Raw genomic sequence first — 26,760 nt, 5'->3', positions numbered from 1 at the left:
ACTCAAGGTGAGGACAAAAAGACAGAGAAATTGTCCTTTTGGGATCAGCCCTCAAGATTGAACTTGGTCATTGCAAGCACAGAATCATTGAGGGACCCCTGAGGTCTGGGTTACATAATTTGCCATTAGGGTAAGTAATTTAGTGGGAAGGAATCTCCTTGATATACCTCTAATCATTCATATAAGCTACCACCTTCTTTTTTTATATCTACTCCATTTAAGGCCTATTGTGGTTTAGGATTTTTTTTCCCTCCTAATTGTCAAGAATTAATAGAGAAATAACTGTAGATGAAGTTTGAACTCACACAATCTATGTCAATATTCACTGAAGGACAGCTAGGTAGAAGGACAGCTAGGTAGATTGAATCTACACAGCTGTGCTGTGAATTATAAGAAATTGAAAACTCTTTGTAAGCACATTTTGCAGTGCTATGGGATCTCAGAGTTAATCTTGTTCAGTGTCCAGTATGATAAATTATCTAGCAACAATACTGAAACCATTCCTACTGATTTTTTTTCTTCCTAGTTAACAACTTTCTATAAGTGAAAACATTTAATCTTGAATATAAAAAATCATTTGAGCCCTTTAAAATTTGAAAATTATATATAATATGAGATTTTGTAAAGAGCAGATTATGGTGGTGGGATTCAGGAGTCCAATAATAACTTGTAGTGAGTATGACTTTGGGCAAATTATTTAAACTCTATGAATCTCAGTTTCCTCATCTATAACTTGAAAACATTGGCCTCTATATCTCCCCACTTTCCCCTAGCTTGTAAATCCTCTGGTCTCAGAAATGTGAAGCCAGATATTTTATGTTAAGCGAATAGAGATAAACATTTAGATTCAAGTTCACTGACTTGTCTGTTCAACTAACCAACATTTATTAGACATTATAATGTAAAAGGCACTTTTTGCATTTTGAAAAGATGGAAAAAATAAATAGAATTTAATACTTTTCCTCATGGAGTCTAAAGTTGAGTAAGGGAGTGGAGTTATAATCGAATAACTATAAGACAGAATATGATATATAGTATAATATTGTATAATACATATAGACATACACATATTGTATAATAGGGAATAAGAGGACCTACAAATTTATTTTTCCTCTTGCAGTAAAATCATATATTGTTATGGGCCAGAACTTGAAATAAGGTACTGAGTAAATGGAATTAAGGAGACTGAGATTAAATCTAGTTTAGCATTGATTTAATCCTACAACAAATAATGGTTTCTAGTGATATAATGATTGATGTATACTCAATGTAAAGCATATAAGCAAGGAGTTCTCAGGGCCAGACACAGAAGGGCACTAGAAGCTCTTGGAGGAGGAGACGGATTCATTCCATCTTCACCTTTGTGATGGCTGTAGGCTGAAGCTGGCAGAGGCAAAGGACTAACAGCAGGAGCTCTTGGAACCAAGGAGAGAGGCCTCTAAGAAAACTAACCAGGCCCCAGGAAGGAGATAAAGACTTTGAAGAAGAAATAAAGGATTTGGACTTTAAATACTGGCTGCATTTGGGGTGATTACTCTGAACTGAAACTAAGGCTGCCTCCAGAAACCCCCTCAAGAAACCTGCTCCCAGAAAACATTACATTTTAGAGAAGAATATTACATTTTGGCATTTGAACATGGGACCAAGAACCTTCATCTGTGATCCAGAAATTAGGGTGAGTACAACAAGGAAACTTTGTTAAAGAGCTAAAGTAGAATTTCAACTAAAATGGGAGAGATGTTTAGAAAACAGCCTTCTTTTCCAACTCAAAGAAAATGTGTAGAGAGCATTGTTAGACTTATGAAAAGCCAAGGTTTGATTATAATTTGGGAGCAGATCACTGAACTTTTAGCAACTGTACAGTACATATCTCCTTGGTTCTCTATGGAAAAAAAATTCGATCTAGAGGAATGGAAATTAGTAGGAGAGCAAGTATGTCAATTCTACAATGAAAATGGACCTGACTCAATTTCTAAAGACACACTTAATGCATATAATTTATGCTTTAGGAAATTATACAAGTTATAGAATAAGGAAAAAGAAGAAAGAGCAGGAGGGGGAGGATCCAACTAAACTAGGTGAAAAGGATGAAGAATCAGATAAGAATGGAGTTAAGTACAATTTTAAGTGTGGTGCTTTACAGCAGGAGAAATTAGGTCATTTCCAATCCCCTGACCTACTTCCCTGAATTAACCCTTATTGGTGGAGGGAGAAGGAGGAGGTGGAGAGGCAGTAACACATTCAGCACCATCTATGAAGCAGCCTATGACAAGATTACAAAAAGCACTGGTTAAGGCAAAAAAGAAAGGACAGGATGTATCTGATTTAATAAATACATACCCTGTGATTGAAGAGCTTGATTCTTCAGGTCAAAAAGGAGAAGATACACTCCTTTTGACTTGGAAAAAATCAAGGATTTGAAAAAAGGTTGCACTCTTTATGGGGCTACATCATCTTATGTTAAGATGTCATTAGATAATTTGGCTTATGATATCTTAACCCCTTGTGATTGGAAATCCATAGCAAGGACATGTTTAGAACCAGGACAAAACTTGTTGTGGCTTTTGGAGTATCATGAATTATGTAGGATTCAAGCCCAATGCAATAAGCAAACTGGAGTTAACATACAAATTACTTTTGGTCAACTAGCAGGTGAAAATCAGTATGCAGAGAATTCAGAACAGATTAATTACCCCATAACAGCTTATGAACAAATTGCTACTGCTGCAACAAAAGCTTGGGATTACCTCCCAGGAAAACATCAGGGGGAAGCCTTCACAAAAATAGAGCAAGGTCCCAATAAACCCTTTGCGGATTTTGTAGGACATTTGCAAACAGCTGTCACAAGAACGATTGAAGAAAATGCAGCCACAAGAATAAGACAACTGCCTAAAGAAAATGCTAATGAGGTTTGCAGAAGAATTATATGGGGACTACACAAAGATGCTCCTTTAGACAAGATCATAAGATGCTGTGCCACAGTGGGCACAAGTGCTTATTATACCCAGACTATGATAAACATGGAAAGACAGGGTCCCTCTTGGCAAGGGACTTCTAGAGAAAATTGTCGATGTTTTCAGTGTGGAAAAATAGGACATCTGAGAGTCCAGTGTAGGTATGGAGATAGAGTGAGAAGACAGGGTGAGAGAAGACCTAAAACCCTATGTCCAAACTGCCACAAAAAAGCCACAAGGGCTTCCACTGAAACTCAGAATGTAGATTGACCCAAGGAAATGAGAGGCAGGGCCCAGCCCCAAGACCTCAATGAAAAGATAGGTAGGGCATGATGGCAGCTGAGGTTATACCTTTAGAAGGCCAGGATTCTGATGTGATCAATCAGCCAAAAAGCAATCACATGGCAGAAAGGGATTACAGTTAGAGCAAATACAGGCTTTTTATCCCAACAGAAGGGCAGTGTCCAGTGAGAGCAGCTCCATTGTAAAGAGCAGCTCCAATGTAATTGCCTGATGATGATGAGAAATCCCGCAAGTGGTAAACAGAAAGGACTAGATAAGTTAACTGCTTGGGAGAAAGGGTTTTCTTGTATTTCTATAGACAGATGGGTGCCAACGAGCTATATTTGCCTTCTCCATCGGAGAGAGACAAAAACAAAAGAGAAAAACCTCAAAACAAAGGAGAAGACCTAAAAAAAATCTGACACTGAAAAAGCATGGCTGATAATGAGACTCTTAAAGAACTTTAAAATCTGCAGGAATCACTGAATTCCCTAACACAAGATGAGACTATTGCAGAACTTCAAAACTTGCAGTAATTATTGGATTCCTGGCACATGAATTAATGGACAATAGATTCCTTTTGGACTATTTCTAGGACTTAAGGACATGTATAAATCCTCCCATTGATTCATGTTATTTGTTATATCACTACTAGTCTATGTTATATTACTATGTGCTTATGTAATTTATGTGTAATACCTCCCATACTGATGGATTTATGTATACCTGTTTTAAGACTGAGACCCTTCAGAAACTCATTAATCTGATTTGATTTCCCATTTCCATTTCCATTTCCAGCTTCTTCTCTAACTCTCTCTGAATATCTCTCCCAATCCAAAGATTTGTGTTTCAGCCTCCAGCCACCACAAAGGTGAACGATGGAATGAATCTGTCTCAGCCTCCAAGAGCTTCTAGTGTGCTTGTCTTTTTTGGCTCTCAGAGCTTCTAGTTTATATGCTCTACATTGAGTATACATCAATCATTATAACACTAGGAAACCATTAATTGTTGAAGGATTAAATCAATGTTAACTTAGATTTAACCATTGGCTTCTCAATTCCATTTAGTATCTTGTTTCAAGTCCTGTCTCATAACAAGCAAGCATCATATGTAATGGGGACAGACTAAAACCATTTCCAATAAGATCAGGAGTGAAACAAGGCTGCCCATTATCGCCATTGCTATTCAATATTTTATTAGAAATGTTATCTTTGGCAGTAAGAGAAGAAAAAGAGATTAAATGAATTAGGATATATCATGAGGAAATCAAATTACTATTCTTTGCAGATGACATAATGGTATATTGAGAGAACCCTAGAGAATCAACTGAAAACTATTAGAAAGAATTCACAAATTTAGCACAGCTGCAGGATACAAAATAAATCCACATAAATCATCAGCATTTTTATATATTACCTAACAAAATCCAGCAGCAAGAGATACAAAGAGAAATTCCATTTAAAATAACTGTGGATAATATAAAATATTTGGGAATCTATCTGCCAAGAGAAAGTCAGGAACGACAGAAACACAACTACAAAACACTTTACACACAAAGGCAGACAGACGTAATCAGTTGGAAAAATTCCAAGTGCTCATGGATAGGCCAATATAATAAAAATGATAATATGACCTAATTAATCTATTTATTTAGTGCCATAATAATCAAACTTCCAAGAAATTATTTTATAGATCTAGAAAAAATAGTAACAAAGTTCATATGGAAGAACAAAAAGTCAAGAATTCCAAGGGAATTAATGAAAAAAAATGCTAATCAAGGTGCCAAGCTGTGCAAGACCTAAAACTATATTATAAAGTAGTGATCCTCAAAACCATTTGGTACTGGCTAAGAAATAGAGTAGTCAATCAATAGACTAGGTTAGTATCACAGGACAAAATATGCAATAACTATAACAATCTAGTGTTTTGACACAAAGACCCCAGGTTTTGGGATAAGAATTCACTATTTGATAAAAATCTGCTTGGAAAATATGAAACTAATATGGAAGAAATTAGGGCTTGATCCACACCTAACACCACATACCAAGATAAGATCTAAATGGGTTCATGATTCAGACATAAAGAGTAATATCATAAGAAAATTAGAAGAACAAAGGATAGTTTACCTCTCAGATCTGTGGAGAAGGAAGGAATTTATATGCAAAGAAGAACTAGAACTCATATTAAACATCATATAGATAATTTTTATTATATTAAGTTAAAAAGTTTTTGTACAGATAAAAGTAATGCAGACAAGATCAGAAGGCAAGCAATAACTTAGGAAATCATTTTTACATTTAAGGGTTCTGATAAAGGCCTCATTTCTAAAATATATAGAGAATTGACTCAAATTTATAAGAATTCAAGTTTTCTCCAATTGATAAATGGTCAATTAAAACTATGAGAAGGTACTCTAAATCACTATTAATCAGAGAAATGCATATTAAGACAACTCTGAGATACCACTACACACCTCTCAGATTGTCTAAGATGACAGGAAAAGAGAAGAACAAATGTTGGATGGAATGTAGGAAAAATGAGACACTAATACATTGTTAGTGGAGTTGTGTGCAGATCCAGCTATTCTGAAGAGCAATTTGGAACCATGTTCAAAAACTGTTTCTACCTGTGATGTTTGGGTTAGCACGCTGGATGCCTTAGAATCAGCCAGAGTCAGGATAAGCAAAAGTCCTCGGTCTTTAGGGGGAGAAGTAAAGGAGATGGATGAAAACTCCAAGAGCTTTCCACAACCTTCTCTCTCCTCCTTGTCCACAGCCAAAGTGACCCTGGCTTGTCTTATTCCACCCCCTAATCCCTCCTACAATTATCTGTATATACCAAAAGATTGAGCAAACACAGATTAGTGGGAAGGGCCATTGTCCAATAAGTAATTAGCCTTAAGTACTCAGTTGTCTGATTCCAGTGCACCTACTCAAAGTTTCAGCCCTTTACACCTACCCTTTGATCCAACAGTGTTTCTATTGGGCCTATATTCCAAAGAAATCTTAAAGAAAGGAAAAGGACTCACATGTGCAAAAATATTTGTGGCAGCCCTTTTTGTAGTGACAAGAAATCGGAAACTAAGTGGATGCCAATCAGGTGGAGAATGTCTGAATAAGTTATGGTATATGAATGTAGAATGGAATATGGAATATTATTCTATAAGAAATGATCAGGAGGATGATTTTAGAGAGGCCTGGAGAGACTTACATGAACTGATTTTAAGTGAAATGAGCCAAATCAGCAGATCATTGTACATGATAACATCAATATTATACAACAATCAGTTCTTATGAATGTGATTCTTTCCAATAATGAGATAAATGATGCCAGTTCCTATCCTATGTGAAAGAATTCGCAAACCAGAAATCTGGCAAAAAGGGATTTATTGGCACTGAAAATCCTGCTTTGCTAAGACAGATTTCTCATTGGGCAAAAAAGGTCCTGTTAGGAAGATAACAAAGGTTACCACTGAGAAGAGAATATCTTCGCCAGTGGGCAAAAGTCCTGGCAGGCAGCTTGCCAAGAAAACAGCTTCCTTGGCAAGCATAATCCTGCAAATATTCTCAGCTCAGAGTTATCTTTTATTAGCTGTCTAAGGCTGGGGCTTCAATTCAAAATTGAATGAGATTCCTTCAATGCTGTCAATGCCCCTGGCTTAGATTTCTAATTGAAAAGAGATTACTTATCTTTTGAGCTACTGGGAGTGGTTCCGGATTAATCTTCAACTCAAGAGAGGGTACAACCACAACTAAATGAGACCACTTAACTGCCCTGAAGGGTGGGCCTCTGTCAGAGGAGAGTTTGGACAGTTTCAGGGTTTACCCCAATCACATCTACATCCAGAGAGAGGATTGTAGGAACTGAATAAGCATCACAACATAACATTTTCACTCCTTTTGTTGTTGTTCACTTGCATTTTGCTTTCTTACTCATTTACTTTTTTTTAAATCTTTTTTCTCTTGTGCAACAAGAGAATTATATAAATATGTTTATACATATTAGATTTAACATATATTTTAACATGTTTAGCAAATATCGAATTGCTTGCCATCTAGGGGAGGAGGTGGGGGGAAGGAGGAGAAAATCTGAAAACAAGGCTATGCAAGGGTCAATGTTGTCAAATTATCTGTGCCTATGTTTTAAAAATAAAAAGTTTTATGAAAAATACATTTTTGTGCCTCAACATTAAAATATCTTTTTGTTGATGAATATGGATTAAATCAATCCATTGAAACCTAATAGGAGATAGTATTGGCAGGAGTTCTGTACTTTTTATGACAATAAACAACTGGAAACAAAGTAGATGCCCACCAGTTGAAAAAACAGCTAAAAAAATTATGGTACATGAAAATAATGAAACAATCCAATATATCCTGTCCATAGCTTATTTGTACACAATTGTTTGCCTGTTGCCTCCCTACTAGATTATGACTACTGAAAGAAAGACTGTCTTTTATATTTCTTTATATCTACAGAATTTAGCACAGTATCCCTACCAGTCACTTAATTTTTTTTTTGACATATTGTCCTAATAAATAATGACTATGAAGAATTTGGAGATGGGGATACATGTGAACCAAGGATGATTCAAGAGAATGAAGAAAACAATATTCCCAATAGTTACAACAATCTAAATGGAAAAATTACCTCAACTAACTACCACCAAACACAACAAAGCTAAATTTGAAACTGAATGTTGTTTAATTATAATTATCAAGCTTGATTCTGAAGAACAAATAAAAACATGAGTTTTGATAGAGAGATGGAACATTGAAGCACTGTTAAGTTGTAGTATTGATAGATTTCATTAGATTTCCCTCACCTCCTTTGTCTTTATTTTGTCACAATTGGATTGTTTAGGGAGCAAAACAAAAACAATAACAACAAAACCAAACCAAAACAAAAAACAAAACAAACAAACCCAATAACAACAACAAAATCCAAAGTTGTTTGTTTGCTTTTTATTTTTTTTTTGTTTATTTAAGGAAAACTTTCTAACTAACCATTCTGAGTGACTTTCTGTTATGTATGGAATAGCCAGTGTCTTAATTGTATAAGACTTACATAAATATCTTAAGGAAGTAATTAACATTCAATAATGCATTGTTGTTGTTGTTAAGTTGTTTCAGTAGTGTTATTTATGACGCCATTAGGGATTTTCTTGGCAAAGGCACAGTAGTGGTTTGTCATTTCCTTCTCCAGCTCCTTTTTACAGATTAGGACCTGAGGCAAACAGGGTTAAGGGACTTTCTCAGGTCAGACAGGTAGACTGTCTGAGACTGAATTTAAACTCAGGTCCTCCTTACTCCAAGCTAGCTCTCTATTCACTATACCACTTAGCTGCCCCAATGCAGTATAAACTTTTTACTTATTTGTTACATTATGTCTCTTTTAGAATCTATCCTTCCTTATTTTGCATATTGATCTAAATTGTCATTTATAAAATCTTTATATTGAACTGAAATTTGGTGCTTCTTAGTTATTCAGAAATTGAAAAAACAAAATTAAATTTCACTTTGGGGACAAAACCAATAAGAAGATGGTAAAAAGAGAAATTGAAAAAATATTTCCTTTTGCCCTCTCCTGACCCAACAACAACAAGAACATAGCACCTCACATTTTTCCTGGCCTTGAATGTGACAGGAGAGTAACTTGAAGTGATTTATACCATGGTAGTTAGTTTTCATGAGTTGAGCTTAAACCTTAAAATCTATCACCTGTTTGCCAAACTTCTAGTGATGAGACTGAAATTAATCAAGTTGGAGTTGAATCTCAGATAACAGATATACATTATCCTGCTTAGCCTACAATTGACAGATTTTTTTTGTTGGTGTGGAGGAATGGAGAACTTACAGAACTTGTATTTTGAACATTCAAGATTATACCTACATCATGAACAGTAATTACAGACAGCAACCTGGCAAGATCTATTTTTTACATTCCAAAAGTTCAAGGTTAAGAGGGAGAGAGTGACTGGAAGTGATGGCATTCTCTGTCATTATTTGGTAGGCATGTCCAGGAAAAAATGAAGATTAAGTTGGAAGGTAACAAGATTGGCATAGCAGCTTCTGTGATCTTGTTCATTCATCCTTCTATCATTTGCCAGTAATATTTCCTTGATGGCATTTTCTCTCTATTGCTCATATACATACATAGGAATCATAAAAATTCAAATTTATTTTTAGGTTTTCAAAATGTTTTCCTTACCATAATATATGCAGTATTATCAATCATTTTATGGATTATACAGATTCTCAGATGGGTTAAATCATTTGTTATAGTGTCCTTCTGGATGTCTTTGCTTGGATGCCAAAATATAGTGTGCTTTCTAGAGTCCCCAAATTGGGGTGCCAAAATATACCATCTGGACTAGCTCTCTGGAGGATTTTAGGACCAGCCTTGGTCTTAGTAAAAGAGTGAAGGAGGCAGGAGACCCAAGGGGAGTCCTTATTTCAAGTCCTCTCAGCCCTTAAATACCTTAGTATGGTTGCATCATCACATCACACTGAGCAAGTGCTCAGTAGCATTATATAGTAGCATTATATCATCACAGCACACTATGCAAGTGCTAACTATAAGCACCCTGCTATTGATATGTAAATGCATCTTTAATGTAAATATCCCTTGATTCAAGTAGAACACAGGTGGTCACACCCTCCCTGACTTCTCTGGAAGGCCAAGAGTCCTTAGGGGAGATGGGGAGCCAAACCAGACATTGTCAGCATGTTCCCTCTGGGCTGAAGGATCTTATACCTTACCCAGAGTTCCCCCACTATCTGCGACCCTATACAACTTGTCTACCTTATAGCAAATTAACATTGTAACTAGGATTGTACTTCCTTATTCTGTCTCATATTCAGTATAGGTGGAAAAGAAATTAGAAATCACCTAATTCAAACTCCCATTTTTGCTGCTCTTTCTCCCCCAACTTAAGTTAATCCTAGGTTTCAGGTTAAGAATAAGATTTCATCCACACACACACACACACACACACACACACACACACACACAAAAAAAAAAAAAAAAAAAGGAAGAAAGAAAGAAAAGAAAAGAAAAAGATTTAGGCAACACAACAATATCAAGGAGATAAGAAGAAGCATGGGATAATTTATTCCAGTAATGTTCCTCAAATTGAATTTGTGGCTTAAAAAATTCCCCTCAAATTAAGCCTTTTCAAGTAACTTCTTAGTAACTATGGGACATGTCAAATATGGAACATTTAAGTTCTGAAAGAGGACCAATGATATTACCAGCATGATATCTTGCCTTGTAATTGAGTGAGGCAGAGTTGTATAATCATCATTCTCACTTTCTCCTTCAGAATTGTTGATATCTAGTGGCAAGAAAAAGGTCATAGTGAATGGAGATGGTCCAGGATGCAGTCAGTTACCTTTTCATTGTCTTAGGGATTTTGAGGCCAATTAAACTAATTGAAGCACTTTCCATAGGCTTAATCACATCTACACATCCCCTCAGTTTAATTGTATCAGATATATGTAAATATCCCAAGGAACTAATTAGCACTCAATAACACATTACAAACCTTTTCCTTTTTTTTGTTACAATCTGTCTCTTTTAGAATCTATCTGTCCTCATTTTGCATATTGGTCTAAAATGGTAAATTCAAAACCTTTTCTTGTAAATGTTGTCTAACTTCATTCTCCTGTAAAGGATCCTATTTATTTACTCGCCACATGAATTGCCTTCATTTCTAGATTTCAGAATTTCATCAAAATGTTTGGTTTTAAAACAATCTTTAATGTTACATTCCAAAACCAAGCAGAAATTTGACAATTATTCTATTAGCCCATTTTAAGAATTAAATTACAGAGCTAGATGCTTTTATATTGATCAAATTAACAGGTATAATATATCTTATAGCTCATTATATTTATCATGAAAAAGTAACAGGGTGAAAAAGTGTATAGTATAGTGTTGTGCCACAGTTCTCTTTTATCGTCCTGAATCAGTTTCCCTAAATTGTTCTGCTTCAGTTCCTAATTGTGATACTCAATCCTATAACACTACCCCTCCCAAACATGATCAAAATGTTTGGTACTATAAATGTTTGATACTTAGAATGCCCATGCCTCTCCCCAAGTTATCAGAATGTCCTATGCTTCCCCCACCCTGTTAGATTGACAGTCCTGTTCCCACTCTCAGTACTCTAACTCCACCCTTGCCTCTGTTTACCCCAGTAGCTGAGCCACCTGGATATATATATATATATATATATATATATATATATATGTCATTCAGAACTCAGACTGGTAGCTGGATTCTTGGAGACAATAGTCTCATTCAGCCCTGGGACCAAACAATGGATCCATTTGGTCCCAGTAAATTTCTCCCTTTCAAATAAAATATTAAAAACTCTCTAATCTCTATCTTGCCTCAATTTCTCCAGCATTACAATAGGAATTATATCAGTATATACAAAGATAGTGATTGAATTCAGAAGAAAAAAAAAACAAAGCTAGATAAATGATTACAATTTGTCAGTATTTGTTGGCTATTTCTACACTGGCCACATTTAAAAACAAAACAAAAGAAAAACCTTGCAAAGTTGCTTGTGTTGATTTAAAAATTTTCTCTTCCCTGTTTCTGGTAAATAGTCAATCAATCATAAAAATGACATGTTTTTGTGTGATTTTACAGATCACTAGTATTTGCAACAATCCACATTAAAAAAAATAGAAAATTAACTGAAAAGGACAAAGTATTCACCATAATGATTGTTATTATGGTCTGCTTTTTCTTTTCTTTTCTTTTTTTTTCTGTTGCAACTGTGTATTGTCTGCCTCCATCCCAGTTTCTTTTTCTTTTTTTTAAATTTTTTTTATTATAATAACTTTTTATTGACAGAACCCATGCCAGAATAATTTTTTACAACATTATCCCTTGCACTCACTTCTGTTCCAATTTTTCCTCTCTCTCCCTCCACCCACTCCCCTACATGGCAAGCAGTGCTATATATGTTGAATATGTCGCAGTATATCCTAGATACAATATATGTGTGCAGAACCAAAGCGTTCTCTTGTTGCACAGGAAGAATTGGATTAAGAAGGTAAAAATAACCTGGGAAGAAAAACAAAAATGCAAACAGTTTACATTCATTTCCCAGTGTTCTTTCTTTGAGTGTAGCTGCTTCTGTCCATCATTGATCAATTGAAACTTAATTAGGTCTCTTTGTCAAAGAAATCCACTTCCATCAGATTACATCTTCATACAGTATCGTTGTTGAAATATATAATGATCTCCTGGTTCTGCTCATTTCACTTAGCATCATTTCATGTAAGTCTCTCCAAGCCTCTCTGTATTCATCCGGCTGGTCATTTCTTACAGAACAATAATATGCCATAACATTCATATACCACAATTTACCCAACCATTCTCCAGTTGAAGGTTATCCATTCATTTTCCAGTTTCTAGCCACTACAAACAGGGCTGTCACAAACATTTTGGCACATACAGGTCCCTTTCCCTTCTTTAGTATCTCCTTGGGGTACAAGTCCAGTAGTAGTACTGCTGGGTCAAAGGGTATGCACAGTTTGATAACTTTTTGGGCATAATTCCAGATTGCTCTCCAGAATGGTTGGATTCATTCACAACTCCACCAACAATGCATCAGTGTCCCAGTTTTCCCGCATCCCCTCCAACATTCATTGTTATTTTTTCCTTTCATCTTAGCCAATCAGACAGGTGTGTAGTGGTATCTCAGAGTTGTCTTAATTTGCATTTCTCTGATTAATAGTGATTTGGAACACTCTTTCATATGAGTGGTAATAGTTTCAATTTCATCATCTGAAAATTGTCTGTTTATATCCTTTGACCATTTATCAATTGGAGAATGGCTTGGTTTCTTATAAATTAGAGTCAATTCTCTATATATTTTAGAAATGAGGCCTTTATCAGAACCTTTAACTGTGAAGATGTTTTCCCAGTTTGTTGCTTCCCTTCTAATCTTGTTTGCATTAGTTTTGTTTGTACAAAAGCTTTTTAATTTGATGTAATCAAAATTTTCTGTTTTATGATCAATAATGGTCTCTAGTTCATCTTTAGTCACAAATTTCTTCCTCCTACACAGGTCTGAGAGATAAACTATCCTATGTTCCTCTAATTTATTTATAATCTCTTTCTTTATGCCTAAATCATGGATCCATTTTGATCTTATCTTGGTATACGTTGTTAAGTGTGGGTCCATGCCTAATTTCTGCCATACTAGTTTCCAGTTATCCCAGCAGTTTTTGACAAATAATGAATTCTTATCCCAAAAGTTAGGATCTTTGGGTTTGTCAAACACTAGATTGCTATAGTTGACTATTCTGTCTTGTGAACCTAATCTGTTCCATGGAACAACTAATCTATTTCTTAGCCAACACCAAATAGTTTTGGTGACTGCTGCTTTATAATATAGTTTTAGATCAGGTACAGCTAGGCCACTTTCATTTGATTTTTTTTTCATTAATTCCCTTGAGATTCTCGACCTTTTATTATTCCATATGAATTTTGTTGTTATGTTTTCTAGATCATTAAAATATTTTCTTGGCAGTCTGATTGGTATAGCACTAAATAAATAGATTAGTTTAGGGAGTATTGCCATCTTTATTATATTTGCTCGGCCTATCCAAGAGCACTTAATATTTTTCCAATTATTTAAGTCTGACTTTATTTGTGTGGAAAGTTTTTTATAATTTTGCTCATACAATTCCTGACTTTCCTTTGGTAGATTCCCAAATATTCTATGCTGTCGACAGTTATTTTGAATGGAATTTCTTTTTGTATCTCTTGCTGTTGGATTTTGTTGGTGATGTATAAAAATGCTGAGGATTTATGGGGATTTATTTTATACCCTGCAACTTTGCTAAAGTTAAGAATTATTTCTAATAGCTTTTTAGTAGAATCTCTGGGGTTCTCTAAGTATACCATCATATCATCTACAAAGAATGATAGTTTGATTTCCTCACTGCCTACTTTAATTCCTTTAATCTCTTTCTTGACTCTTATTGCCGAGGCTAGTGTTTCTAATACAATATTAATAATGGTGATAGTGGGCAACCTTGTTTCACTCCAGATCTTACTGGGAAAGGTTCCAATTTTTCCCCATTGCATATAATGCTTACTGATGGCTTTAAATATATGCTCCTGACTATTTTAAGAAAAAGTCCATTTATTTCTATACTCTCAAGTGTTTTTATTAGAAATGGATGTTGGGTTTTATCAAATGCTTTTTCTGCATCTATTGAGATGATCATGTGGTTTTTGTTAGTTTGCTTATTGATATAGTCAATTATGCTAATAGTTTTCCTACTATTGAACCAGCCCTGAATTCCTGGTATAAATCCTAGTTGGTCACAGCGTATTATCCTGGGGATGATTTTCTGTAATCATTTTGATAATATTTTATTTAAGATTTTAGCATCAATATTCATTAGGGAGATTGGTCTATAATTTTCTTTCTCTGTTTTCAGCCTACCTGGTTTAGGTATCAGTACCATGTCTGTGTTGTAAAAGGAGTTTGGTAGGACTCCTTCAATCCCTATTTTTTCAAATAGTTTATATAGCATTGGGGTTAATTGTTCTTTAAATGTTTGGTAGAATTCACATGTAAATCCATCTGGTCCTGGGGATTTTTTCTTAGGGATTTGGTTAATAGTTTGTTCTATTTCTTTTTCTAAGATGGGACTGTTTAGGTTATTTACTTCTTCCTCTGTTAATCTGGGCAGGCTATATTTTTGAAGGTATTCTTCCATTTCATTTAAGTTGTCGAATTTATTGGCATAGAGTTGGGCAAAGTAATTCCAAATTATGCTCTAATTTCCTCTTCGTTAGTGGTGAGTTATCCCTTTTCATTTTTAAGACTAACAATTTGATTTTCCTCTTTCCTTTTTTTAATCAGATTTACTAAGGGTTTGTCTATTTTGTTGGTTTTTTCATAGAACCAACTCTTAGTTTTATTAATTAATTCAATAGTTTTTTTACTTTCAATTTTATTGATCTCTCCTTTTATTTCTAGAATTTCAAGTTTAGTGTTTGACTGGGAGTTTTTAATTTGTTCCTTTTCTAGCATTTTTAGTTGTAAGCCCAATTCATTGACCTTTTCTTTCTCTATTTTATGCAAGTAGGCCTCTAGAGATATGAAATTTCCCCTTATTACCACTTTGGCTGCATCCCACACATTTTGGGTGAAGTTATTAATTATGTCTATGACTTGCTGTTTCACCCAATCATTCTTTAGAATGAGATTATTTAGTTTCCAATTATTTTTTGGTCTACTTTCCCCTGGCTTTTTGTTGAATGCAATTTTCATTGCATCATGGTCTGAAAAGGATGCATTTACTATTTCTGCCTTGCTGCATTTAAGTTTGAGGTTTTTATGTCCTAATATATGGTCTATTTTTGTATAGGTTCCATGAACTGCTGAAAAGAAAGTGTACTCCTTTCTGTCTCCATTTCGTTTTCTCCAGAGGTCTATCATATCTAACTTTTCTAGTATTCTATTTACCTCTTTGACTTCTTTCTTATTTATTTTGTGGTTTGATTTATCTAATTCTGAGAGTGCAAGGTTGAGATCTTCCACTATTATAGTTTTGCTGTCTATTTCTTCTTGCAGTTCTCTTAATTTCTCTTTTAAGAATTTAGATGCTGCACCACTTGGTGCATTTATGTTTAATATTGATAATGCTTCATTATTTATGCTACCTTTTAACAAGATATAGTGCCCTTCCTTATCTTTTTTAATTAGATCAATTTTTGTTTTTGCTTGATCTGAGATCAGGATGGCTACCCCTGCTTTTTTGACTTCACCTGAAGCATAGTAGATTTTGCTCCAACCTTTTACCTTTATACTGCATGTATCTCCCTGATTCAGGTGTGTTTCCTGTAAACAACATATTGTAGGAATCTGGCTTTTAAGCCACTCTGCTAACTGCTTCCTCTTTATGGGGGAGTTTACCCCATTCACATTTATAATTAAAATTACCTATTCTGTAATACTTGCCATCTTGTTAACCCCTGTTTATGCTTTTCTCCCTTCTTTCCCTCTTTCCCCCTTCCCAATATTCAACTTGTGCGCACCACTTGCTTCTCACAGCCCTCCCTTTTTAGTTTCCCTCCCCTCCCACCTTAGAGTTCCTCCCCCATCTTACTCTTTTCCCTTATAGTTTCCGTATCCCTTTCTGCTTAGCTTATTCCTTCCCTTTTCACTTTTTCCTTCTCACTTTTCAATGAGGTGGGAGAAGTTTCACCATAAATTGAATATGTCTACAATTTTTCTCTTAAAGCCAATTCTGATGGCAGTAAGATACCCACTATATTCACCCCCCTCCATTCTTTCTCTCAGATATAATAGGTTTCCTTTGCCTCTTCTTGAGATGTAGTACCCCCAACTTACTTTTTTTCTGGTACAATGTCCTTTCTACCTCTAGTTTCTAGAACAAGGTATACATGTATTTTTTATACATCTTTACAGAAGAACTATAGTTCCCAAGATTTCTTTTTATTTTTTTAGGTTTCTCTTGAGTTCTATATTTGTAGATCGCACTTTTTGTTAAATTCTGGTTTTTTCATCAAAAGTGGGTGAAATTCGCTTATTTTGTTGCCATCTTCTTCCCTGGAAAAAGATGCTCATTCTGGCAGGGTAAGTTATTTTTGGTTGCACACCAAGTTCCTTAGCCTTTAGGAATATCATATTCCAGGCCCTTCGATCTTTTAATGTGGATGCTGCAAGATCCTGGGTGATCCTTATTGTGGCTCCTCTATATTTGAATTGGGTTTTTCTAGCTGCTTGGAGTATTTTTCCCTTTGTTTGAGGGTTCTGGCATTTGGCCACTATATTTCTTGGTGTTTTTATTTTAGGATCCCTTTCAGTAGATGATCGATGAATCCTTTCAATGTCTATTTTACCCTCTGTTTCTATGACCTCTGGGCAGTTCTCTTTGATAATTTCCTGGAAAATAATGTCCAGGCTCTTTTTTTCATCATATTTTTCTGGGAGTCCAATAATTCTCATATTGTCTCTCCTAGACCTATTTTCCAGGTCTATTGTTTTCCCAAGAAGGTATTTCACATTTTTCTCCATTGTTTGATTTTTTTGGTTTTGCTTGACTGATTCTTCTTGTCTCCTCAAGTCATTCAATTCCATTTGTTTGATTCTAATTTTCAATTAAGTGTTTTCTTCACTCTCACTTTTTAAATATCTTTTTCTAATTGTCTAATTGTGTTGTTTTGTTCTATGGAATTTTTTTCCAATTTCACCAATTTTATTTTTTAGAGAGCTATTTTCTGTTTCCAGTTCACTAATCCTATTTTTCAAGGATTTGATTTCTTTATCCACTCTGTCTTTAAATGAGTGGGATGACTTCTCCAGACTCTCTTGCCAAGCCTCCTTCTCCTTTTTCCATTTTTCTTCTAGCTCTCTTGTGAGAGCCCTTTTAATTTCTTCTATGAGATTCATCTGTGCCGAGGAACAGATGATCTCCTTCTGTGGGGATTCACCTGAAAATAATCTGTTTTTAGTCTCCTCAGGGTTTAGAGTCTGCCCTCTGTCTGTATAAAAGTTGTCAATTGTTAAGGTCCTTTTCATTTTTTTGCTCATTTTGTCAGAGAAGAATCAGAGACAAACTAGCAAAGAAAAAAAGAAAAAAACCCCAAATGGAATCTGCTTTTTTGTGGGGAGGGGCTGGGTGATGTTACCGAGCTTCCTCTACAGACTGGGGGGGCAGCAGTGAGGCACTAGCAGGACTGTGCTGCACCTGCACTCTGAGACTTTGAGAGCGCACTGAGACGCTGTGGGGGAGGGGTGCCCCGGTCCTGAGAAACTCCAGCTGTTTGGGGTTGTATTCTTCACCCCCAATGTTTTTGGCTTCTCTGCTGGGCTACTGACTTGCTGCCAGAGCAAAGTATCCAATCCTGTAGCAAAGCTCTCCCCGCAGAGACGGCTGAGATCACACCTCACCCCTTTCAGTCTGCTCGGCTGTGAGCTGCCTGCCGAGCTCCCACTGCCACTGCCCTCAGCCTGCACCCCATCTAAAACCGTCCCCGGCTTCGAGCAAAAACAGACCTTTCCTGAAGGATGTCTTCTCTTGGTAACTGTTTGTGGGGTTTTTTTCAGTCAGGCATTAATTCAGAGGATTGTAATGAGATGGATTCGGAGAGAAAATGCGAAGCTTACACAGCTGTGTGCCTCCTCGCTGCCATCTTGGGCGGAAGTCCCATCCCAGTTTCTTGAGAAGTAGCTTGGCATAGAGTATTGCACATGGCATTATTGAAAACCTACCTTTGAAATTTTGTCTCTGATAATTTGTAACCTGGGTAAGTCATCTAACTGCTCTGAAGTTCATTTTCTTCATCTGTAAATTAAAGGGAATGAACTTGGTGACCCCATGAATCTTCCCATTCAAAAAAGTCAAAGTGGATGAGAACTTTATGGCTGTTGTAAGATCAAAATTTAGGGGCAGCTGAGATAAGAAGGTTATAGGAATGACAAGCAAATTTAAGATAACAAATTGTAAAGTCCTCTAAAATTTTTTAAAATTAAAATTTAAAACTTTTCCTTGTTTTTTTTTTTTTTTGTTTGGATTGTGATTTTGGTTTAGAATGAATTCTGTTTCCCTTAAATTCCACTGATACATCTTTGCCTCCATGGCTATGATCTATTAACTATCTTTTTTGTGTTAGGTATTATGCCAAGTTTTGTTGATATAAAACGAGGCAAAAGATAACCCATGTTCTCAAGGAGTTCACTCTCTAATGGGGAAGAAAACATACAAACAACTATATACAAACAAGAAATACGCAAGCTATGTTGAAGTTAACCTCAGACTGAAGGCACTAACATTAATAAAGGACTGAGCAAGCTCCCTTTGCCTTCTAATTTTCTGGGAATTTGTGTTTGACAGACTGGCAATTGTTTCCTCTATGATCAGCCTCATTGATCCTACCCCATCACAGAACATTTCATAACTTTCTTTTTGAATCTATCAATCAACAAGCATTTATTAAGTTCTTACTATGTACCAAACTCTGTGTTAAGATCTAAAGAATACAAAGAATGAAACGAGGAATTTCAGTCTTCTGAAAGTTTATATTTTATGTAGAAAAATACACACGCACATATACATAATTGTGACATTCTTGCATATGTGTATGTTTGTATAACTATATGCATATGTATGAACATGTATGACTAGTTGTTATTTTGTAAATAGAACTTCTGTCCTGACTTCAACTTTTTATTCATTAAATTAGATTACACTATCTCCTATATATAATATGTTGAAAGTAAATATAAAATAATTTAAAGATGGTGGCATTAGTTACTTTGAGATAGGGTATAGGATAAAAGTGAGTAGTGAAGGCATTTGAGCTGAGCTCAGTAGGAAGCTTGGGGATTCTAAGAGGCAGAAGTGAGGAGAGAGTAAAATAGTATTGTAAAGACATGGAGGATGAAGAACAGAAAGAAAACCCACACAAAGGGCATAGAAATGATATCCTAACTCTTACCTCCCGAAAAGTTAGCTTCTCCTTAAAAGATATTAATACTATTTATTACTACATGCTTTTAATCTGATTATAAAATATTAATTTATTTATTCATTAAGCATCAGTTTAAATATATGTGTATATATAAATATATCTATTTATATGTATATATAAACATAGATGGTTCTTTGTAAAACCTTGAAAAAATAACAAGCATTTATATAGTGTTTTTAGGTTTGCAAAAATGTTTTACAAATGTTATATGATTTTATCTCACAACAATTCTCTAAAGAATGAGGTATTATTATCTTCATTTTCCAGATGAAGAAACTGAGTCAGATAGAGGTGAAGTGGCTTTTCTTGGGTTACACAGCCAATAATTGTATGAAACTAGATTTTTATTCAGGTCCTCCTGATTCTAGGTCCAACATTGTATTCACCTTGTCACTTTGTTCTCAGGATTTATAGATTTAGAGGTAAAAGAGGTAAATTAGTGGATAGAGTCCTGGGCTTGAAGTCAGGAACTCATCTTCCTGAGTTCAGATCTAGCCTCAGACTAGTTGTGTGACCCTGAGTAAATCTTTTAACCCTATTTGCCTTTCCTCAGCTGAAAAAAGAGCTGAAGAAGCAAATGGCAAACCACATTGGTATTTTGCCAAGGAAACCCCAAATGGGGTCATGGAGAGTCAGACATAACTAAATGACTGAACAACAACCACCTCATTTTACAGATAAGGAAATTGATACCCAGGAAGTAGTTATGTTTTTCAAGGCCACAAAAGAAATAGGAAATTGAATGGAATCTAAGCACTGACTACACTGACAGATATGTTTTTCACTGTGTCACACTCTAGTTGGCAAGTTAATAAAGGTACCCAAATAACTAATGTAAAGGGGAATCTGTTAATTACATAGCAGAGATAAAAAACAAGTGCCATAAGATGTTCAAAGAATCATTAGTGAATAATTTCAGATTTTATATTTTTCCACTTGGGCTTCTGGATGTTTTATCCATTGACAGATTTTGACCTATTATCAAGATAGTAAACACTAAGAAGGAAAACAGATTGATTAATAAATACTCAATCAAAGGAAAATGCATATGCACACAAAAAATAACTTTAAAAAAAAGACAGCTTTAAGTTTTAAGTGGAAAAATGTTAAAATATGATTAAAACTTTTAAAATAATTTGAATATGCTTTTAAAATCTATTATGTATGATTCTTAATTGAAGCTGTTAGCTTTACCACTTTTAAAATAAAGGATTCTTCTTTTAGCTAAAAAAATTGGAGTACACCAGGCACTATAAAGGGCAGTAAATTAATGTATTTTCTCTGACTCTAGGGAATCATTAGTCATGCCTGAATCCATGAAACAACTCTAGAGAGATGTGATTGGCAGTATTTATTCCCAAATCCATTTATGCTAGATATAAAAAAAGGTCTATTTTCTATTAGGTCATTTTTCCAGAGATGTACTTCGTAGGATAATAAGATAATTTTTTTTTTTTGATAGAGACAAGAAAAGTCAGTAGAGAGTTAAACTAAAAGAATTAAACTCAGAGAAGGAATGTCTTCTTCAAGGGTAAAGTGTTCCTGGGAACTAAAATTCTACAATTTATTATTTTAAAAATGACTTGTAAACACTTAAAAATAGAACTAGAGAGCATGGTGACCCTGCTTAAGTTCATCTAAAACAGGCGATGACTTTGTGACCTCATTTTGCTTTTTCTTTTTCCTTCTTTTTGGAGGTGGGGAGAGACACACAGAATGAAATGCATCAAACATAACTGAATTTTAGGAGAGTATTTGATAGACATTTTCATGACTCTATTTTGGACAAGATTGAATGATCATATGATTCAATAGCTCCTGATCTAGTTGAATGACTAAACTAATGAATGTTAATTAATAGATAGAACCAAACATGGGAAGAAAGATCTAGTGGACAAAATGAATGTTCTGTCTTATCATCTGTTTTCCCAAGAATTTATGATTGTTACCAAGAATTATTATAAGCATGCTTATCAAATTGCGAATGTAATGCAGCCTGGAAGGATAAATAATGTTCTGGATGATAGAAATGGGATTAAAAACTATTTTGACAGGCTAGAATAATTGACTCACATTAGTAAAATAAGAATTAATGGGAATAAATAGAAAGTGCTATATAGTTGGGTTCAAATAATCAATAACATATTCCTGAAAGGGTACATAGCCAAAAACAATTTGTGTGTAAAAGATCTGGGGATTTGAATGGAAATCAATCTCTGTATGAGCCAACTTGATGACATTTTAGTTAGAAAAGCTAATGAAATCTTATTGTTTTGAGGAAGGGAAATCTTAGTTGCACTGTTCTCTGTCTTTATCGGTTTATACCTGGAGTAAATTCTCTTTTCTTAGTCATGACTCTTTCGTAACTGAAGTTTTACAAAGTATAAACTCAGGCGGACCTAAGAGCAAGATAACATTTATTATTAGGTGTTTGCTACTTGTATTGCAAAGAACCTAAGGGAAAGGATGGTATAGAACAAAGAATAGAACAGAATAGATGATATGTGATTCAGAACAATTTGATTAGTTCCAGGGTTGAGATAAAGAATAATAATGATTAATTCAAAGTTTTATAATAGGGGCTAGCAGCAATGACCACCTTTCTTTTCTCATGAGACTAAAAATACTCATGGTTTGAGTTACTTGATAACTGGCCAGCTGAACTCAACTAAGTTCAGAGTGAAAGGATGATGATTTAAACAATTATAGGACAAAATGAATTGTAAGTAGGATCAATAAGAAAATGATGCAGACAAGAAAACTGTTTGGATCTGCACACATACATTGTATCTAGGATATACTAGGACATATTCAACATATATAGGACTGCTTGTCATCTAGGGAAGGGGGTGAAGGGTGGGAGGGAAAAATCGGAACAGAAGTGAGTGCAAGGAATAATGTTGTAAAAAAAGTTACCCTGGCATGGATTCTGTCAATAAAAAGTTACTATAATAAAAAAAAAAGAAAGAAAAGAAAATGATGCAGGATAAATCTTAATTTTCTCCATTCTTTAGAAAGATATCAAGCACATGGAATATATTGAGAGGAAGCAAACCAGTATTGGGAAGGCAGAAGAGTGGTTAAAATGATATATAAGAATAATTTTAAAAAATAAAGTTGTTTGCCCTAGAGAACAGAAGAGGAGTCATTATAGCTGTCTGAATATTTGATGGATTATATGTAGCATATTTAGTAATCATTAGTAAATTTATTAATTATTTTTATTAGTAGTAAAATTATGGGTATTATTATGAATGTTATATGGATGGAACAATTATGTTATTCTTCTAGCACGAGTATTAATATGTTTTCCTCTTGTCATAAACTGATATAAAATTGCCTAAATATTTATAGTAAACATAAGAGAGCAATCCAGTTTCACAGCTTTTCACAATTCAATGGTAATAAAGAGGCTAGTAATAAAATAATCACTTCAAAGAAGGTAGTATGCTTAATGCTGAATACATGTTCAATTTCTGTTTGACTTTGCCCCCAATTTTGATGTTTTACTTGTAATATTTAATTAATGGGTATAAGGTGGTAGTATAAGGGGTAATACCTGGGCCAAGATTGTCAAAATATTGAAATATAGGGTAAGTAGATGCAATTGTCTTCTGTGGTAATTCTTAAACCTTAATTTCTCTGAGTTACTCCTTTGCCTCCTATTTGTTCACATGTGAAAAAAAGCATTTCACATGAAATAGTTTTTTTTTTTTAATTTTTGAAAGAAGATTCTGGGAAGATTGAAGAGTTACTGGTCAAAAAATATCTCATATTTCTTTCAGCAAGAAGACAAATTTACACTTCAGGGAAAACATAGAGCAGTTAAAAAAAAATAAGAGTTGGCATAGAACAGTGGTTCTCCTGTGACAATCAGAGAAGAAAGACACCAAAAGGAGATTTGGCTACTGTGAAGTATCAATAACTCCAATTTAGTTCCAAGAAACAGCAAGTGGCAAGCTCTTGGGCTGGTTGGTTTGGGAACTAGACTTTGCACTAGCCACAGTATAGGGAGGCAGGAAATCTGAGTTGGGAAACGTTGAGTTACCTTTGTTAATAAGAAATGCTATGCCCAGGTGTGCAGCAGACTGAGATGTAACACTGTGTGAGAGGGAACTACACCAGGTCCAATCTTTTTGATTCAAAAAGCAGCGGGGCAAGGATGCTGCTGGCTGTGGGCAGTTACAAAACAGTGGAATTCTTGGTTTTGGTTCCAGGCCAATGGGGAAATCCTTTAGTTCTCCTGATGCCAGGGTCACCAACCCTGTATTTCAGAATTAGAGATGCTTAAACTAATGAATTCTTATTTTTAAGAAAATGACCAGGCAAAGGAGAAAGGACACAATTCTACAAAGTTACTATGGGAATAGAGAAAATGGAGTCATCTATCCTAAAGAGTAACACCAAATAGTCATCTGTCCAAAGAGAATTCATAGAAAAACTTTGAAAATCAAATAAAAGTGATTGGATTAAAAAATAAGAACAATACAAGAAAAGCAAGAAAATTATGAAAAGAAAGTTAACTAGAAAGGGAGATAGAGAATCTTAAAGAAGAAAGTGACTCCTTGAAAAATAGAATTGGGCAACAGAGGCCAAAGGAATTATAAGGGACCAAGAAATAAAACAAAATATAAGGAATGGGAAAAAACAAATAGAAAAGAATTGAAACATTTCATAAGAAAAATAACTGATCTCGAGAACAAATCAATAAGAGAAAACATAAGAATAATCAGATAACCTGAAAGCCATGATTAAAAAAAATCTTGATGTAATAATAAAAGAAATCATTTTTTAAAATGTCTTCAAGTGTTAGAACAGAAGGATAAAGTAGAAATAGAAAAGACAAACCCACTAATCACTACCTGAAAGAAGTCCTATGAGGAAAACCTATATGAATATCATAATCAAATTCTGAAATCCTCAGGGCAAGGAGAAAATATTATGAACAATATTATGGTGATAATTGATCTCATATAAAATTAAAGTTAAAATATAATCAAAAGAGAAAAAATAGGGAAACTACACTGTCAGCCATATTAATCAATATTGTTTTAGACTATTTAAAATAACTAGACAATATGAAGTTGGAATGTTGGTGTGGTATCCAAAATGATGAGTTGGTGAGTACAGAAAAAATATGGAAAGACTCAGACTTATGTAGGATGTTGTTAACCATTGTCAGAGACACAGGACAATCAGCATAGAATGGTCTTACATAGATGTGTATGAATGTCTATGATTATAGATATTTGTGTATGTGTATGTATGTGTCTATATATATATATGCTTACATGTGTATATATATGTATATGTATGTGTTTATGTAAATATATCTGTATTTAATGGTAGTTATTTTGCCATATTGGGGGGAAGAAAGGAGAAAAAAAATAAAGTAAAAAGGTACACAACAAAGAACAAAAGAAAAGCTACAAGGAAGCAAAGACAGTACTGACTATAATATGTAGTATTTATTGTATAGGTTTTCTTGAAATGGAAATTTATTGTTTCATATTTTGAGTCCTCATGTTCTGCACATGGCAATTTTTTCATTTTCTATATCATATTTAAGTTTAAAATAAATTAAAAAAAACCAAGTGAATATTTCTTTGCTCTTCTATTATCATCACCCCTCTCCACACACACACACACACACACACACACACACTCCATCTTTGTTGCTGCTGTTATTATTGTTTTTTGAAACAATGCTACTTTTAATTCTAGAACATACTTTTTATTTCTCGATAACTCAATGCTTATTTTTTTAAGTGAAAACAAATAGGCAGAGATAAGCTGGTGGAGTAAAGGTAGGAACTCAGTTATTTCTCCCCCAGACTACGCCAAATCCCTTTAATTAAAATGAAAACGTATTTTTTGTTCACCTGGAAAATGATCCAGTCTTTTTGAAGTTAATACTGAAAAGATATTTCAACTTTCTGTAAGTACTAAGTTTTGAAGAGTATAAATATCTTTAGAATAGTTAATAATAACTTTCTTTGGGTAGAGTCTTAGCTATGATTATTTCTTATATACAACCAAATAGTACATTGCATGTAGACATTTAGAAAATGAATGGATGTTTGTTGAAAGGATAAATTTGGAATATTGAATTGAAATTAAATGAATTAAGGTCAAATTGCCCTATGTGTGAAAAGCTGGACATGAACTCAAACTTTCCTGACTCTGGAGGCCAGCTATATACAGTATACAACACTGTCACTCTGAAATACTACAAAGCTAAGTATGTTTAAGATTAGAATAAGATTATGTTTTTCAATAATATGTGTCATTCAATTCATTATTCTGACTGATCTGTCCTTTAATTTTGTTGTGTCACAAGTTTTGTGAGTCATTATACTTTAAAATGTCAGTAGGAAATGCAAAAAAAAAAAATGAAATATTTTAGTGTATGGGCTAACTCCCTGGAGGGCCTGGGGATCAGCCAGAGTCAGGATAAATTAAAGCCCTTGGTCTTTAGGGGCAGACGTGAAGGAGGCAGACCAACTGCTGTGAGGCTTGCCAAAGATGTATCCTGGATCTTGGAGTCCAGAGTCACCAACCTCTCTCCTCTCGTCATGCCACCAAGTGACTCTGACCTCTCTCCCTCTGCCCTCCAATCCTTGCCTATGATTATCTTAACACCAAACATTCAGGCAGCATCAACTGTGAGAAGAGCCATTTATCCAAATATATGCTAATAGAGTCATTATCTCACAATGAATAGGTAATTAACCTTAAGTGCTAGATTATCTGATTCAAACATACCTTTTTGGAGTTTCAGCCCTCTACAAAATATTCTCAGTTTATGTAAATAATTTATAATAATATATTCTAGTTAATAAAGACATTACTTTAATACCTAAACAATATTAAAAGCATGTTAGCTTTGCATTTTGAAGAATAGAAAAATTTAATCATATAAAGGGATTTTCTTTTAAAATTTTACAAATGTTATCATCATCTAGATAGCAATCAAATATTAAGC

The sequence above is a fragment of the Sarcophilus harrisii genome, chromosome 3 (genome assembly GCF_902635505.1).
Source record: "Sarcophilus harrisii chromosome 3, mSarHar1.11, whole genome shotgun sequence".
Classification (NCBI taxonomy): Eukaryota; Metazoa; Chordata; class Mammalia; order Dasyuromorphia; family Dasyuridae; genus Sarcophilus; species Sarcophilus harrisii.
Note: the sequence above shows the minus strand (reverse complement) of the source record.